This window comes from Pristiophorus japonicus, unplaced genomic scaffold (assembly GCF_044704955.1).
Source record: "Pristiophorus japonicus isolate sPriJap1 unplaced genomic scaffold, sPriJap1.hap1 HAP1_SCAFFOLD_310, whole genome shotgun sequence".
NCBI lineage: Eukaryota > Metazoa > Chordata > Chondrichthyes > Pristiophoridae > Pristiophorus > Pristiophorus japonicus.
Window position 1 is genome coordinate 608,991 of NW_027252889.1, and position 15,511 is coordinate 624,501.

Sequence of the window (15,511 nt, forward strand, 5' to 3'; positions counted from 1 at the left end):
TTCTAAGAAACTGTCACGAATACACCCTATGAACTAGTTGTCACAGCTACCTTTGCCAATTTGATTTGTTGAATCTATATGAAGATTAAAATTGCCCACGATTATTGCAGTACCTCTCTTAAAAGCCCCATTATTTCTTAATTTATACTCTGTCCTGCACTCCAAGGTCCCTCTGTTCCTCTACACTTCTCATTGTCCTACCATTTATTGTATATTCCTTTGCATTGTTAGCCCTTCCCAAATGCATTACCTCACACTTCTCCGGATTGAATTCCATTTGCCACTGTTCTGCCCACGTGATCAGTACATTGATATCTTTCCTACAGTCTACAGCTTTCTTCTTCATTATCAACCATACAAAAATGGTAGTATCATCTACAAACTTCTTAATCATACCCCATATATTCAAGTCTAAATCATTGATATATACCACAAAAAGCAAGGGAACTTGTACTGAGCCCTGTGGAACCCCACTGGAAATAGCCTTGCAGACACAAAAGCACCCATCGACCATTACCCTTTGCTTCCTTCCTCAAAGCCAATTTTGGATCCAACTTGTCACTTTGCCCTGTATCTCATGGGCTTTACCCTTCATGACCAGTCTACCATGTGGGACCTTATCAAAAGCCTTGGTAAAAACCCATATATACTACATCGTATGCACTACCCTCATCAAACCTCCTTGTTACCTCCTCATAAATTCAGTCAAGTTAGTCAGACACTATCTTCCCTTAAAAAATCCATGTTGACTGTCCTGTGTATTTCGAAATGAAGATTTATCCTGTCCCTCAGAATGTTTTCCCATAATTCTCCCACCACCGACGTTAGGCTGATAGGCCTGCAATTCTCGGTCTATCCCTTTCTCATTTTTTAAACAACAGTATAATGGGCAGGGGGAGAGAGAGAGAGAGAGAGACAGTGAACAGGTGGGGAGAGAGAGAGAGGCCACGATTGGGCAGGTGAGAGAGAAAGGCCACGATCGGGCAGGGAGATAGAGAGGCCATGATTGGGTGGAAGAGAGAGAGAGACCACGATCGGGTGGGGGGGAGAGAGAGAAAGGCCATGATTGGGCGGGAGAGAGATAGAGACCATGAACAGGTGGGGAGAGAGAGAGGGCTCGATTGGGTGGGGAGAGAGAGAGAGAGGCCATGATCGGGCGAGGGGGAGAGAGAGAGAGAGGCCACGATTGGGCAGGGAGAGAGAGAGGCCACGATCGGGCAGGGAGAGAGAGAGGCTACGATCGGGCAGGGAGAGAGAGAGGCTACGATCGGGCAGGGAGAGAGAGAGGCCACGATTGGGCAGGGAGAGAGAGAGGCCACGATCGGGCAGGGAGAGAGAGAGGCCACGATCGGGCAGGGAGAGAGAGAGGCTACGATCGAGCAGGGAGAGAGAGAGAGACCACGATCGGGTGGGGGAGAGAGAGGCTACGATCGGGCAGGGAGAGAAAGAGGTCATGATTGGGCGAGGGAGAGGGGGGGGAGAGAGAGAGAGAGACCACGATCGGGTGGGGGGAGGTGCGGGAGGGGAGGGAGAGAGAGGGCATGATTGGGGGAGGGGGAAGGGAAAGGAGAGAGTGCGCTATCTGGAGGACTTGGGCATGTTGGGGACAATTTTCCCATAATTAACACTAACACCCACCCCTCCGATGCTCTCCCGCACAGCGTGGGGGGGGGCAGAGGGTGGCAGGGGGTTAATATCAGGGTCGATTTCATGGTTTAGAGCTCTCTAAATTATTCCTATTACTGCACTTTTCCCTCAACATGTATTTTACCGTTGAATCCTGTGTGTGAGATTTTGTCCCACCATGTGCTCACAATTATTTGTTCTGTTAAAAACAAATTGAGTTTGGCCCAGATTTCACCCTCCATTCTGTAGTTAAAACTCAGTGTTACTGTAAAAGGAACAGCTTGTATAACATTTAAACAAGATGCTTGTACATAACATTATTAGGTATAAAACCAATATAACATAGAAGGTACTTACTGGTTACTTTCAGCCGGGTTCCATTTCCATAGATTGTTCCCCAAAATACCAGAGATATAGACCTCGCTGTCTCTGCGCTCCACGGCTCTGATGGTCAGAATGTAGCTGTTACTGGCATCATCTCTGGAGAGCTGAAACCGCTCAGAGAAACTGTGTGATCGGTCAACCCTGCCATCTGCATAATGAGTAAATATTTTGTGTTTCCTATCCTGTGAGAGGTACCAGTGTACAGTATATTTATCCACATTCACATTGCTGCTCTCCAGGGTACACCGAAACTTCACCATCCCACCCTCGGGCACCGTCACAACTTCTGGGGACTGGATAAGAACCGGACTTGTCTTTCGACCTGTGAATAGTAAATAACTGATGATCAGAAGAGATGAGGAACAACAAAAAGTAATAACTTGAAATGGAAGTGGCGATGATGTCACAACGCGTGTGTGTAACCCCGCTCTACCCTTCACTTAAGGTGAGAGCATTCAGCATTCAGAAACATCGGTCCACTGGGCCACCAGGGAGCGGCCAGGCCACTGACCCTGTTGCCGGCCCGGCTGAACCCGGGGCAATAATAAAAACATGGTGGCCGCGGCAGTGGGCCCTCCCCTTGAAGGGCCGCCACGCTGTCGTGCTGCACACAGGCAGAACAAGGTGCACCAACAGAAAAAGCTGTCGGGGGCACCATGCAGCGGCTCGTGGATTTTTTAAAGTAACTTTGGGGCAGATTGCAATGGAGGTGCGGGATAGCGGCGGTGCGTGCTTTGATGACGCGCTTGTGGCTGAATTTGGGTCGGGGTGGCCAATGGACTGCAACATGGCGGCCACTCGATTTCACCACGTGACCGTCGCAAAACGGCGGTAACCGGCCTTACACGGACCCTGAATTTCAGCTAGTTGTTTTAAACATATCCTGAGCTTAGCTCTTTAACATCACACTGTACTGGCCAACAGTGTCAGCCTAGCTTCTTGTGCTCAAGTCTCTGGAGAGGGACTTGACCTGAGCCATGGCTGACACACAGCAGGGAGGGGTCGAGGGGGTGGAACATTGGGTTGGAGGCAGGCCTGAAGGGCAAAAGGTGTGCTGGTGTTGGGTGGGTATCAACAGGGCTCCACGTGAGCGACAGGGCGAGCTCGGCCAGGAGCAGTGCAGCTTCCTCCAGTTAGAGGCCGACCACAAAGCCCCAGGCAGAAAATCATCACAGAGCAGTTTAGTCAGGGGGTGGGCCATTTTATTGGGAGGTTAAAATATTCCTGCATTTTTCTATCAGTTACGTTTTAACTTGTGTTGTTTACCTGTGTGTAACCAGAGGGCTCAGGGGAACATGTTTTGCAAAAGTATTTTGAGTGGTTTGATTGGTTCACCTACCGTTCTTTTCTGTTGCTGGATCTCGTGTCCTGTGTGCTGTAGTTATGAAGTTCTGATTGGTTGTATCTGAAAGGATTTTTAAAAAGAGGTGTGATTTGATTGCTTCAGATTGGGTCATGTCCTGAATCACCGACCCCGATATTAACGCAGAGACGGGAACAGAGCGCGTGGGGCGGGAACATAAGAACATAAGAACATAAGAATTAAGAATAGCAGTAGGCCATCTAGCCCCTTGAGCCTGCTCCGCCATTCAATAAGATCATGGCTGATCTGGCCGTGGACTCAGCTCCACTTACCCGCCCGCTCCCCGTAACCCTTAATTCCCTTATTGGTTAAAAATCTATCTATCTGTGACTTGAATACATTCAGTGAGCTAGCCTCAACTGCTTCCTTGGGCAGAGAATTCCACAGATTCACAACCCTCTGGGAGAAGAAATTCCTTCTCAACTCGGTTTTAAATTGGCTCCCCCGTATTTTGAGGCTGTGCCCCCTAGTTCTAGTCTCCCCCACCAGTGGAAACAACCTCTCTGCCTCTATCTTGTCTATCCCTTTCATTATTTTAAATGTTTCGATAAGATCACCCATCATCCTTCTGAACTCCAAGGAGTAAAGACCCAGTCTACTCAATCTATCATCATAAGGTAACTCCCTCATCTCCGGAATCAGCCAAGTGAATCATCTCTGTACCCCCTCCAAAGCCAGTGCCCAAAACTGCACGCAGTACTCCAGGTGTGGCCTTACCAATACCCTATACAGTTGCAGCAGGACCTCCCTGATTTTGTACTCCATCCCTCTCGCAATGAAGGCCAACATTCCATTCACCTTCCTGATTACCTGCTGCACCTGCAAACTAACTTTTTGGGATTCATGCACAAGGACCCCCAGGTCCCTCTGCACCTCAGCATGTTGTAATTTCTCCCCATTCAAATAATATTCCCTTTTACTGTTTTTTTTTCCCAAGGTGGATGACCTCACACTTTCCGACATTGTATTCCATCTGCCAAACCTTAGCCCATTCGCTTAACCTATCCAAATCTCTTTGCAGCCTCTCTGTGTCCTCCACCCACTTTCCCACTAATCTTTGTGTCATCTGCAAATTTTGTTACACTACACTCTGTCCCCTCTTCCAGGTCATCTATGTATATTGTAAACAGTTGTGGTCCCAGCACCGATCCCTGTGGCACACCACTAACCACCGATTTCCAACCCCAAAAGGACCCATTTATCCCGACTCTCTGCTTTGTGTTAGCCAGCCAATTCTATATCCATGCTAATACATTTCCTCTGACTCCGCGTTCCTCTATCTTCTGCAGTAACCTTTTGTGTGGCACCTTATCGAATGCCTTTTGGAAATCTAAATACAACACATCCATCGGTACACCTCTATCCAACATGCTCGTTATATCCTCAAAGAATTCCAGTAAATTAGTTAAACATGATTTCCCCTTCATGAATCCATGTTGTGTCTGCTTGATTGCACTATTCCTATCTAGATGTCCCGCTATTTCTTCCTTAATGATAGTTTCAAGCATTTTCCCCACTACAGATGTTAAACTAACCGGCCTATAGTTACCTGCCTTTTGTCTGCCCCCTTTTTTAAACAGAGGCGTTACATTAGCTGCTTTCCAATTCGCTGGTACCTCCCCAGAGTCCAGAGAATTTTGGTAGATTATAACGAATGTATCTGCTATAATTCCGCCATCTCTTTTAATACCCTGGAATGCATTTCATCAGGACCAGGGGACTTGTCTACCTTGAGTCCCATTAGCCTGTCCAGCACTACCCCCCTAGTGATCATGATTGTCTCAAGGTCCTCCCTTCCCACATTCCTGTGACCAGCAATATTTGGCATTGTTTTTGTGTCTTCCACTGTGAAGACTGAAGCAAAATAATTGTTTAAGGTCTCAGCCATTTCCACATTTCCCATTATTAAATCCCCCTTCTTATCTTCTAAGGGACCAACATTTACTTTAGTCACTCTTTTCCGTTTTATATATCTGTAAAAGCTTTTACTGTCTGTTTTTATGTTTTGCGCAAGTTTACCTTCGTAATCTATCTTTCCTTTCTTTATTGTTTTTTAGTCATGCTTTGCTGTTGTTAAAAATTTTCCCAATCTTCTAGTTTCCCACTAACCTTGGCCACCTTATACGCATTGGTCTTTGATTTGATACTCTCCTTTATTTCCTCAGTTATCCACGGCTTGTTATCCCTTCTCTTACCGCCCTTCTTTTTCACTGGAATATATTTTTGTTGAGCACTATGAAAGAGCTCCTTAAAAGTCCTCCACTGTTCCTCAATTGTGCCACCGTTTAGTCTGTGTTTCCAGTCTACTTTAGCCAACTCTGCCCTCATCCCACTGTAGTCCCCTTTGTTGAAGCATAGTACGCTTGTATCTGGGATATAACGAGCGACTGTCCCGCAGCATCGCCAGACCAGGAAATCTGGCTGATTTTAACTGCCGGGCCTCATTTGAATATAGCTCCCGGGTTCATCATCTTCTCTGTGCATCGGTGGAAGTGACGCAGACCCGCGTGATGCAATTTCCCGGCGCCAATTCCAAGGTTCAGCTCAGCACGGAAATGGAGGAAGAGGTTCGCGCTTTCTACACAGAGGACTGAAGAAGAGGAACTGTGAGTGGCTGCGGAAAGTGGGAAGGTTGCCGCTATGCCCCCATTTCACAGAAGCTTCCCCTGATGTTCTGCTGGGGGCTGTCAGAGCCAGGAGGGACGGGCTAGTTCCCACCAGCAGGAAAAGGAAAGCTGCTGTCACAGCTCAAGGTGTGAGTAGAGGCGGCAGAAGTCAGGAACAGGAGTGTGACCAGGAGGTTGTAGATTCAGTGCTGTTAACGGTTCAATGACTTGACTAGGTCAGGGAAGGTCAGTCGATGGCTATCTGCACCCGAATCCTCCAATGCACCCTCGCACACCTCCTCTCATCCTCACTCCCTTCACAAGCTCATCACCCTCTTCCTCACTCCACCACTGTCAGTAACCGCAATTCTCATCTCATCTGACCTAAATCACCTCCACCCACTCTCATTACACATCCTGAGGTGGCACCGTGACCACGTTCCTCAAAGGCATGCCATTCCCACTCCTTATGCATCTGCCTGATTCTCACCTTCACCATATGCAGTGCACTCATCGGATGCCACTCACAGGGCTGCAGGATGAAGAGAGCGCAGAATGCCAGGGAAAGGGCCAGGACCAGAGGAGGGCTGCAGGAAATTGTTAAGAGGAGGCGCTGGTGATCCGTGACATCTCAAGCACTGTGAGCATTGGAGATGGAGAGGTTGGCGGAGCAGGGCGACTGCTTTAATCTTTCATACCTGCACCTCCCACAAAGCAACATCACCCACAGTGGGCTTCACAACATCATCACCTGATCAAGTGCTTCATGGGCATATCAACAATTACAAAGTACCATCTCCAAATATTATCTCTTCCTTCTCGCCCCAGTGCCATCACATGAAGAACCCGAGCCACTGCCCAGGGAGGATGAAGATTCCTCGAGGACCTTATACCTGCGGAGGATGTACCATCACAGGTTACATGCATTGCAGGCACCAGTGCAGATACCAGCACCTCGGTGATTCTCACTGCACAAATCAACATGAGCAGAGTGGTGGTGAGAATACATACTGAACATGGATATTAAATGTACACAGACATTTAAGTCGAGAAGTTGAGAACATGGGAATTATATATGGACAGTATAAGCTAACAAAGAATTCATGGAGGAATAGCCATGACATCTCAGACTCGAGACTGCAAAATGTTACAACACTAACACATATTGAAACAAAACCCACAGCTTGCAGAAAAACCTCAAGGTCTTATTAAATCATGTTATTAACCTGAAACATTAACAGAAGGTCTTTGTTTAAAATCAGACCATACTTAGGTCGGCTTATGAGTGGACAAAGGGAAAGAGGGATCAACAGGGATAGGCTGAACTAGGATGTCACTCTAGCCCTATCTTGTTATCTTTTACCGAAAATGTATAACCTTCGTCCCTTTACAATGTAAAGTCACTTTGTCCGTAGGAAGTGAGTGCGTTCTATCAGAGTTGCATTCCTTCTGTCTGATAAGGTCCCCGATCGGGATTTGCTTTTTAAATAAAAGCTTGCTTTGTTTAAAGCACAATCGGTATTCGACTCAGTGATTTCACTGAACCAGATTGAGGGAAAATAATCCAGAAATCAACATTTGGTGTCAGAAGTGGGATCTCAATGGACGACTGCTGAAAACTTGCGAATTAAGAGCCAGACTAGCCTTGGACGAGACGAGGGGAAAGTGGCCACTGGAGTAAGTATACTTTCAATACTGCTCCAGTTTCCCCCGGTTTCAAAAGTCTGAGGAAAGTTTAGCCACTCGCTGGTTCTCAGGTAGTGTCTGAACGAGATCCAGGACAATCTGGTGAATACCTTTCAAACTTAGAATAGGGATAGAGATAGGGAAATTGCGCGGTGACGCAAACCAAGCGGCGACTTGGAAAGATAGGTTAGAATAGGTAAGTCTGCCTGGGTTCGAGGCCCAGAGCCTGACTGGGTTCGAGGTCCAATGTCTGTGTGGGTTCGAGGCCCAAGTAAAACCGCGCGGCAACGCGGAGAGAGAGAGAGAATCGCGCGAACCGCGTAGGGAAACGCGGAGGTTAGGGAATTACGTAAAATTAAGCCGCGGGACTACGCGGGACTGTGTAAATTTTAAATTGTACTTACGCCAGGTACGGCGTCAATCTTGTATATCACTTGGTCCACCTAGACTCTGGGTAAGATAACTGAAACCACCACGGGGCGACGTGGAGACAATCAGGACTAATTAGGACCCTGATCCAACGTGCAGCGACACAGGATGGGTAATTTAGATAAAACTACGAATTCCCTGAAAGGTCATGGATCCAAAAATAGAGCCGGCCAAAACAATTAATAGGAAAGAAGAGAGACTCTTGTGAACGTCTGTTTTAAATGAGAAATGCTTATGTGATTTTTACTGTGGAAAAGAAAGCCGGGGAGTTGTGGTTTGTTTTAGCTCCACCCACTTTTTCAAACAGAATGAAAGTTTTTTTAACCCTTCGTAGTGTTGTCCTGTATGTGGGAAGTTTAAGAGTGTGAGCCTTATTAAATTACGTATATTCGGATGATAAGTTACGGAGCCAGGAAATGCACAAAGGATAGGTTTGTTGAGTAAAAAAAGAAAAAAAACATGGTCTCGGTGGTTAAAAAAGGATTTGACATGCTCACTTACTTGTCGAAAGAAAACATGCAATGATTGATTACATTACAAAGTTTGAATCGGGATTTTGAGATATTCAGAGAAGGCACAGCAAAACAACTGAGATGGATTCAAAAGGATTCAAAAAAAATATATGATATTAAATCTGCAGTTTAGAAGAAATAGTATAACACGACCTTGAGGCTGGAACAATTGAGATAACGAAAAGCAGTCCACAGCCTACATGCCAGACTTCCCTCTAGTTATGGAAAAGATGAAAAAAAAGATGTAACGTACTAAATAGGTGCTGAAAAAAAAATGTTCTGAGATTTTAAATTATGAGAAACGTTCCATTGCAGTTTAAAAAAAAATGCATCACTCCTGTCGAGTTGGCAGAAAAACTCCATTAAATTAAGGCTTTCATTGACAGAAGGAGGACATATTAAAAACCGTAGACATCTTAAAGAAAGAGTGCATGCACGAGAAATGTACTCAGAGATCCACTGGGACCTCTGAGAAATGTATCGATAGACTACGTAGTTAAAATGGTTGGCTTTGCATTCACTGAGGCTGATGACAAAATTGAATTTCAGTAAACAAATAGCTATTAAAAATGTGTGGTCTCGTTTTAAATCAATTAAAAAAAATATCTTTGACAAGTACTTGAATAAGAAGTTAAAAAATATTGGAGTTTAATCAAATCCTGCCTTTCCTGATGAAAAGATTTTTTTTCAGATGGTTACGCGAAGTCACGTAATGACATCAGGTCTTCTTAGAAACCTATAAAGGAGTTAACCCTTTCCATTGACAGCTGTTTCATACTGAACATTATCAATTTGGATTTCTGAATAGAAAAAAGACTCACCTAACAGAGGAATGGTGCGATAGTCAGAATAAAAATAAAAACAGAACTAGCTTATGTAATAATACTTGCCTGATACAATAAAGAAATAGATACTCAAACAAAACAAATTGAAGAGTTAAAAGGCTAAGATAAATAAGCTGAAAGGGATCCACAAACCCAACTTAACCCTGACCTCCGATTTCACGGAGTGACCTCGACATGCATGGATATAATGCAGAATCAAGGGACCTGTGGGCCCTGGTAAAGCCAACCCTGAGCCCAACTGAGCAAGCCCGATTTCTAACTCACCTAGGACGTGCTACTCATGATGCATTGTTGGTTGCTCACCCTAACGATGTCCAGGATCGCCTAAACACTAATGCTCTCACCACGACCCTTCAGAAGCCCATCAGTATGGCCGCAGTATTAGAAACTAAACCCAAACGAGAAGAAACTGCCGATGAATTCATGGAAAGATTTATTGAAATATACGGAAGTCAATCAGGAGATAATGCCTTCAGGGCAGGAGAGGATTCTCCTCAATTCTGCGCTATCCTACTTCAGTGCCTGCCCTATTCGGTTGCTCACGCTATCCGGACAAATAATATGAATTGGGCAGATAACAGTAAAGACCAGATGGAAAGGGCGGTTAAATATTATTGGCAGGAAAAGAAAGGAGAGGGGGGAGGTGCGCCCCCAACCCGGGTCAAGACTGAATACGTGACTAGAAAGGAAGAGCCGCCTCGGGTGGAAGGACCAAAACCCGACCCAAGGGGATACCAGATGGAACCGCAGTGTTGCGTGCAGGGTTGGTGGATAAACAGGGATACGGTTATATCAAACACCCAAATGGCCCGGGCCCTGCTAATTACGGACCGCCCTACTGTCCCCGGCCTGGTATGGGAAGAGGTCGGGGCTGGGAAAGACGAGATGGATGCTTTATTTGTGGGCAAGAAGGACATTGGAATAGAAATTGTCCCTCCCGTCAGCACGAAAAAGGAAGAGGAGGAAGAGGAGTGGGGCAAGGGGGGAAGAGGACGGGGATCTTACACTAACTTCTCCCAGAACAACCCCTTTGGCCAACCGTCCCCCGATTATTCGTATTGACTACATAGCTTGATTGTGCAGGGACCCTCCCCGGATGATGAACCGATGATATTGTTAAAAATTCGGAATGAGTGGCAACCCTTCTTGATAGATACGGGAGCCTTCATTTCTTCTGTACAATCAAAGCTTAAACTCCCCGCCTTCACTGAAACACAGGGACTGTCAGGATTCCCAGGACAAGTCTCTACATTCCTGGTGTCAGAACCGGTTAAAATGGGTTACCAGGAAGAATCGGTGGAACGTCGATTTGTTATCACAACCAATCTGGACTGTAACTTGATGGCTAGAGACCTCCTCTGCAAATTCCAGTTGCATTTGGAGTGTGGAGATGATGGGATTATGGTAAAACAAGGAACCCTTAAGCGGCAGTATTATACCACTAGAACCCCTCAGTGGTGGTCTCTGGACCTGCCGCAGGCACCCTATCACGTGACCCTAGCATACGATCCCAGTGGAAAGAATCAGGACCTGCAGAACTTTTATCAGGATCACGAAGGGGAAGTGAAGGAAATTCTATTAAGGGCTAGAGTGACTGGACCGGAAGGGAAGGCAGATTTTGTGGAAATGGACAGCCCCCAACGGTGGCACCACATATTACTCGTGAAGTATTACCTCCCCACCACGCTAAAGATTTGGGAGTTATGGTGCGCCAGGCTATAGACGAGGCTGACCCTACCAGCCGGGATGTGCAAACTGTAAAACATGGCCGAACAGTCCAATTCCACGGGGACCCCGAGAAGGTCTTAACAACTCTGCAGCATCATACTGGCTCTGACATACCTGACTATGTGGATCCTCATGTGTGGGCAGAGGACCCCTCCCAAGTGGGTTATACTCCCATTGATCCGATTGAGATCCCAGTGCAGGGCAATGTGGACTGGCCCTCTATCCGACAGTACCCACTGAAATCACAGGCAATACCGAGTATCCACCGAGCTCTGGAGGCTAGCCGAGTCGAACCAATTTGCCAGTTTCCAGTCCCTAGCACGGCTAAACAAATGCGCCAGTGGTTGGGGATGATCAATTACTGCAGATCCTGGATCCCTAATGTTGCCCTGATGACTAAGCACCTCACCCTGTATACAAATAAGGAAGGCAGCTTTGAAATAGAAACCGCAGACGTCCAAGCCTTTAAGGAACTAAAGACAGCCCTGCTGCAAGCTCCGGCTTTGGTCCGGCCCCTCTATGACCTTTCAACTGTATTGTACAAGCCTGAAAGACTGTGCTACCATTGTCTTAACACCTCTCACTCCGTAGCTGCCCTCCTGGGCCAGTTGCAGACTCAACACCTTACCATGGCCAGGCAAAGCAGATATGAGATCTACCTACTAAACAATCCTAAGCTGACCTTTCGGCACTGTACTGCAATTAATCCGGCCTGTTTTCTTACTGAGCCGCCCCAAGATGAGGAAGAACCCAGTCATGACTGTTTATCTTTAATTCAAGAGGCCACATCAGTCAGGGAAGATTTAGTTGATGTACCAATGGAAGATCCAGACTGTATTATGTATGTTGACGGAAGTTCTTCTATTAATCCAGAAGGTACACGAATCTCAGGATATGCCATAGTAAACCAGGAGAATCAGGTCTTGGAATCTGCCGCCTTTGAAACCGCCAATTCTGCCCAACAAGCTGAGCTATTCGCCCTCACCCGAGCCTGTATCTTGGCCAAAGACCTCAAAGTCAATATCTATACCGACTCCAGGTATGCCTTTGGGGTGGCCCATGATTTCGGACAATTATGGAAAAATTTTGACCTTTCACCCCACTGGTCACTGCCTGCCATTCTAAAAAGGACCCGTTTATCCCGACTCTCTGCTTCCTGTCTGCCAACCAGTTCTCTATCCACGTCAATACATTACCCCCAATACCACGTGCTTTAATTTTGTACACCAATCTCTTGTGTGGGACCTTGTCAAAAGCCTTTAGCAAGTCCAAATATTTTCTCTGAACGTAGATGTTATAACCATGCATCCATTGTGGATAGAAACCGTATTAGCATGTAACTTTAGAATTTGTTGTCTTTCCGTAATAGTACCTAGTCTATTGGTTTATGCCATGCAGAGGAAGATATCCACGAATCAGGCGGACCAGAGGAACACCGGATATACAGACCCTGACTGACTTGGCAGAATGTGCTGCAGCACTAGTGGGCAGTCACAGTCGCTCTGCCACCCGCGGTGGTGCAGGTCCCGTTGTTGCACAGCGTGACTAATGTGTAAAGCAGTGGTAAACCAGAGTCATTTAAAGTCATTTAATGGCATTTCATTATAATATAATAATAATGCCATGTTATGCATGCAGCTTCTGTAGTACTCTCAGTTAAAGAACATAAGAACATAAGAAATAGGAGCAGGAGTGGGCCATACGGCCCCTCGAGCCTGCTCTGCCATTCAATACGATCATGGCTGATCTGATCATGGACTCAGCTCCACTTCCCTTCTCGCTCCCCATAACCCTTTACTCCCTTATCGCTCAAAAGTCTGTCTATCTCTGCCTTAAATATATTCAATGACCCAGCCTCCACAGCTCTCTGGGGCATAGATGTACAACCATAATGATGTAATCATATGTAACGTCTCTTGTTCACATTTATTGCAGTAATGTTGCTCCTCGTACATATGCCAGTACAGCGCAAGCATTCTCCTGTCTACCCTTCTGTTCTAATAACCTCAATGATGATTTGCAGGTCCCGAGACTCCCGAGGTGCGAAGGGAGGCCCCTCCACGGACGCCTGTGCCATTGCAGGTGGTCATCACCACGGGTCCAGAGGAGACTACTGAGGAGGAGGAAGATGACCAATTGTCATCTGTTGTACCTGCGGCCACGTCTTCATGGGTGGATGAAGTAGCGGGGCCAAGCGGCTTGCAGCAGGCCACTCCAAGGTGCACAGTGCCCACGCTGACCCCACGGAGGTTGATTCGGCGAGATAGGCATGCACTGCGACAGGCAGATCCTACTGAGGACCTGGTGACACTGTCCAGGGACAGTGTCCATATCGGTCGACAGCTCCTCCAGGCGATTGGTGGGTTGACCAGAAACACTGCCGCAATGTCCACATGAATATCGGAGGGCATGGAGCGGATAGTTTTGGTGGTCCCATCTGCAATTGTTGTCCTCTCCTGATAGCTAGGTTCTACAACATGCAGCACACCACATTAAGCTCCGCGACCTGCTCAGGGTGGTATTGTAGGTTACCTCCTGAGTGGTCCAGGCATCTGAAGCGCTGTTTAAGCACTCCAATTGTCTTTCTAACGACATTGCATGTCGCTATATGGCTTTCATTGTAGCACTTCTCGGCTTCCATCTGGGGCTTACGCAGGGGGGTCATGAGCCAGCTGGCAAGGTCATATCCTTTATCTCCCAGCATCCAACCGTGACCTTGTGGCTGACTCTTAAACAGGTCAGAGACAGTGATCCCATGCAAGATGTGTGCATCATGGATGCTGCCTGGATAATTGCATTTATTGCCAGGATTATTTGCTTGTGGTTGACAACGAGCTGCACGTTCAGGGAGTGGAATCCTTTTCGCTTCCAAAGTACCTCTACATCCTGAAAAGGTGCTCGCAGGGCGATGTGCGTACAGTCTATTGCTCCCTGCACCTTGAGAAAGTTATCTATTTGCGAGAAACCCAAAGCCCTCTCAATCTGTGCCTTCCTGGCCATAGGGAAGTTTATAAAGTCCATCCTGAGTGCGTAAAGGGCTTCAGTCACCTGTCGAATGGAGCAGTGTGTGTCGGGCGTGCTGATAGCTTCCGCAAATGTCGCCAGCTGAGGTTTGAAAGGAGCCCGATGCGTAGAAGGAAAGTGCCGCAGTAACCTTAACCTCAACAGGCAGTGCAGTCCTGATGGTGCTGGTAGACTGCAGATCTCCCTTGATGAGCTGGCATAAGTTGGGTGGCAGTGTGAGCTGCGAGGAGGATGCTGTGAGGCTGCAGAGCGACTTGGATAGGTTAGGTGAGTGGGCAAATGCATGGCAGATGAAGTATAATGTGGATAAATGTGAGGTTATCCACTTTGGTGGTAAAAACAGAGAGACAGACTATTATCTGAATGGTGACAGATTAGGAAAAGGGGAGGTGCAAAGAGACCTGGGTGTCATGGTACATCAGTCATTGAAGGTTGGCATGCAGGTGCAGCAGGCGGTTAAGAAAGCAAATGGCATGTTGGCCTTCATAGCAAGGGGATTTGAGTACAGGGGCAGGGAGGTGTTGCTACAGTTGTACAGGGCATTGGTGAGGCCACACCTGGAGTATTGTGTACAGTTTTGGTCTCCTAACCTGAGGAAGGACATTCTTGCTATTGAGGAAGTGCAGCGAAGGTTCACCAGACTGATTCCCGGGATGGCGGGACTGACCTATCAAGAAAGACTGGATCAACTGGGCTTGTATTCACTGGAGTTCAGAAGAATGAGAGGGGACCTCATAGAAACATTTAAAATTCTGACGGAGTTAGACAGGTTAGATGCAGGAAGAATGTTCCCAATGTTGGGGAAGTCCAGAACCAGAGGTCACAGTCTAAGGATAAGGGGTAAGCCATTTAGGACCGAGATGCGGAGGAACTTCTTCACCCAGAGAGTGGTGAACCTGTGGAATTCTCTACCACAGAGAGTAGTTGAGGCCAATTCACTAAATATATTCAAAAAGGAGTTAGATGAAGTCCTTACTACTAGGGGAATCAAGGGGTATGGTGAGAAAGCAGGAATGGGGTACTGAAGTTGAATGTTCAGCCATAAACTCATTGAATGGCGGTGCAGGCTAGAAGGGCCGAATGGCCTACTCCTGCACCTATTTTCTATGTTTCTATGTTTCTATATGTTTCTATCTCACTGATGTCCTCCTTTCGGAATCGCAGCCTCCTAACGCACATGTTATCGGACAAGTTCAGCTATGATCACTTTTCCCTGTAAATGCGTTGGGTGTAAGGTCTCCTCCTCTGCACCAGTCTGCCAACTCTTTGATTGGACACATAATGCTCTTCAATATACCTTCTCCCATC

The 15,511-nt window shown here is 46.8% G+C and overlaps 1 pseudogene; it reads right to left on the reverse strand.

Moving 5' to 3' along the window:
* Positions 1-13,844, reverse strand: part of LOC139249382 (uncharacterized) — a 191,209-nt pseudogene extending 177,365 nt beyond the window's left edge.
* Between the last annotated feature and the right edge of the window lie 1,667 nt (positions 13,845-15,511).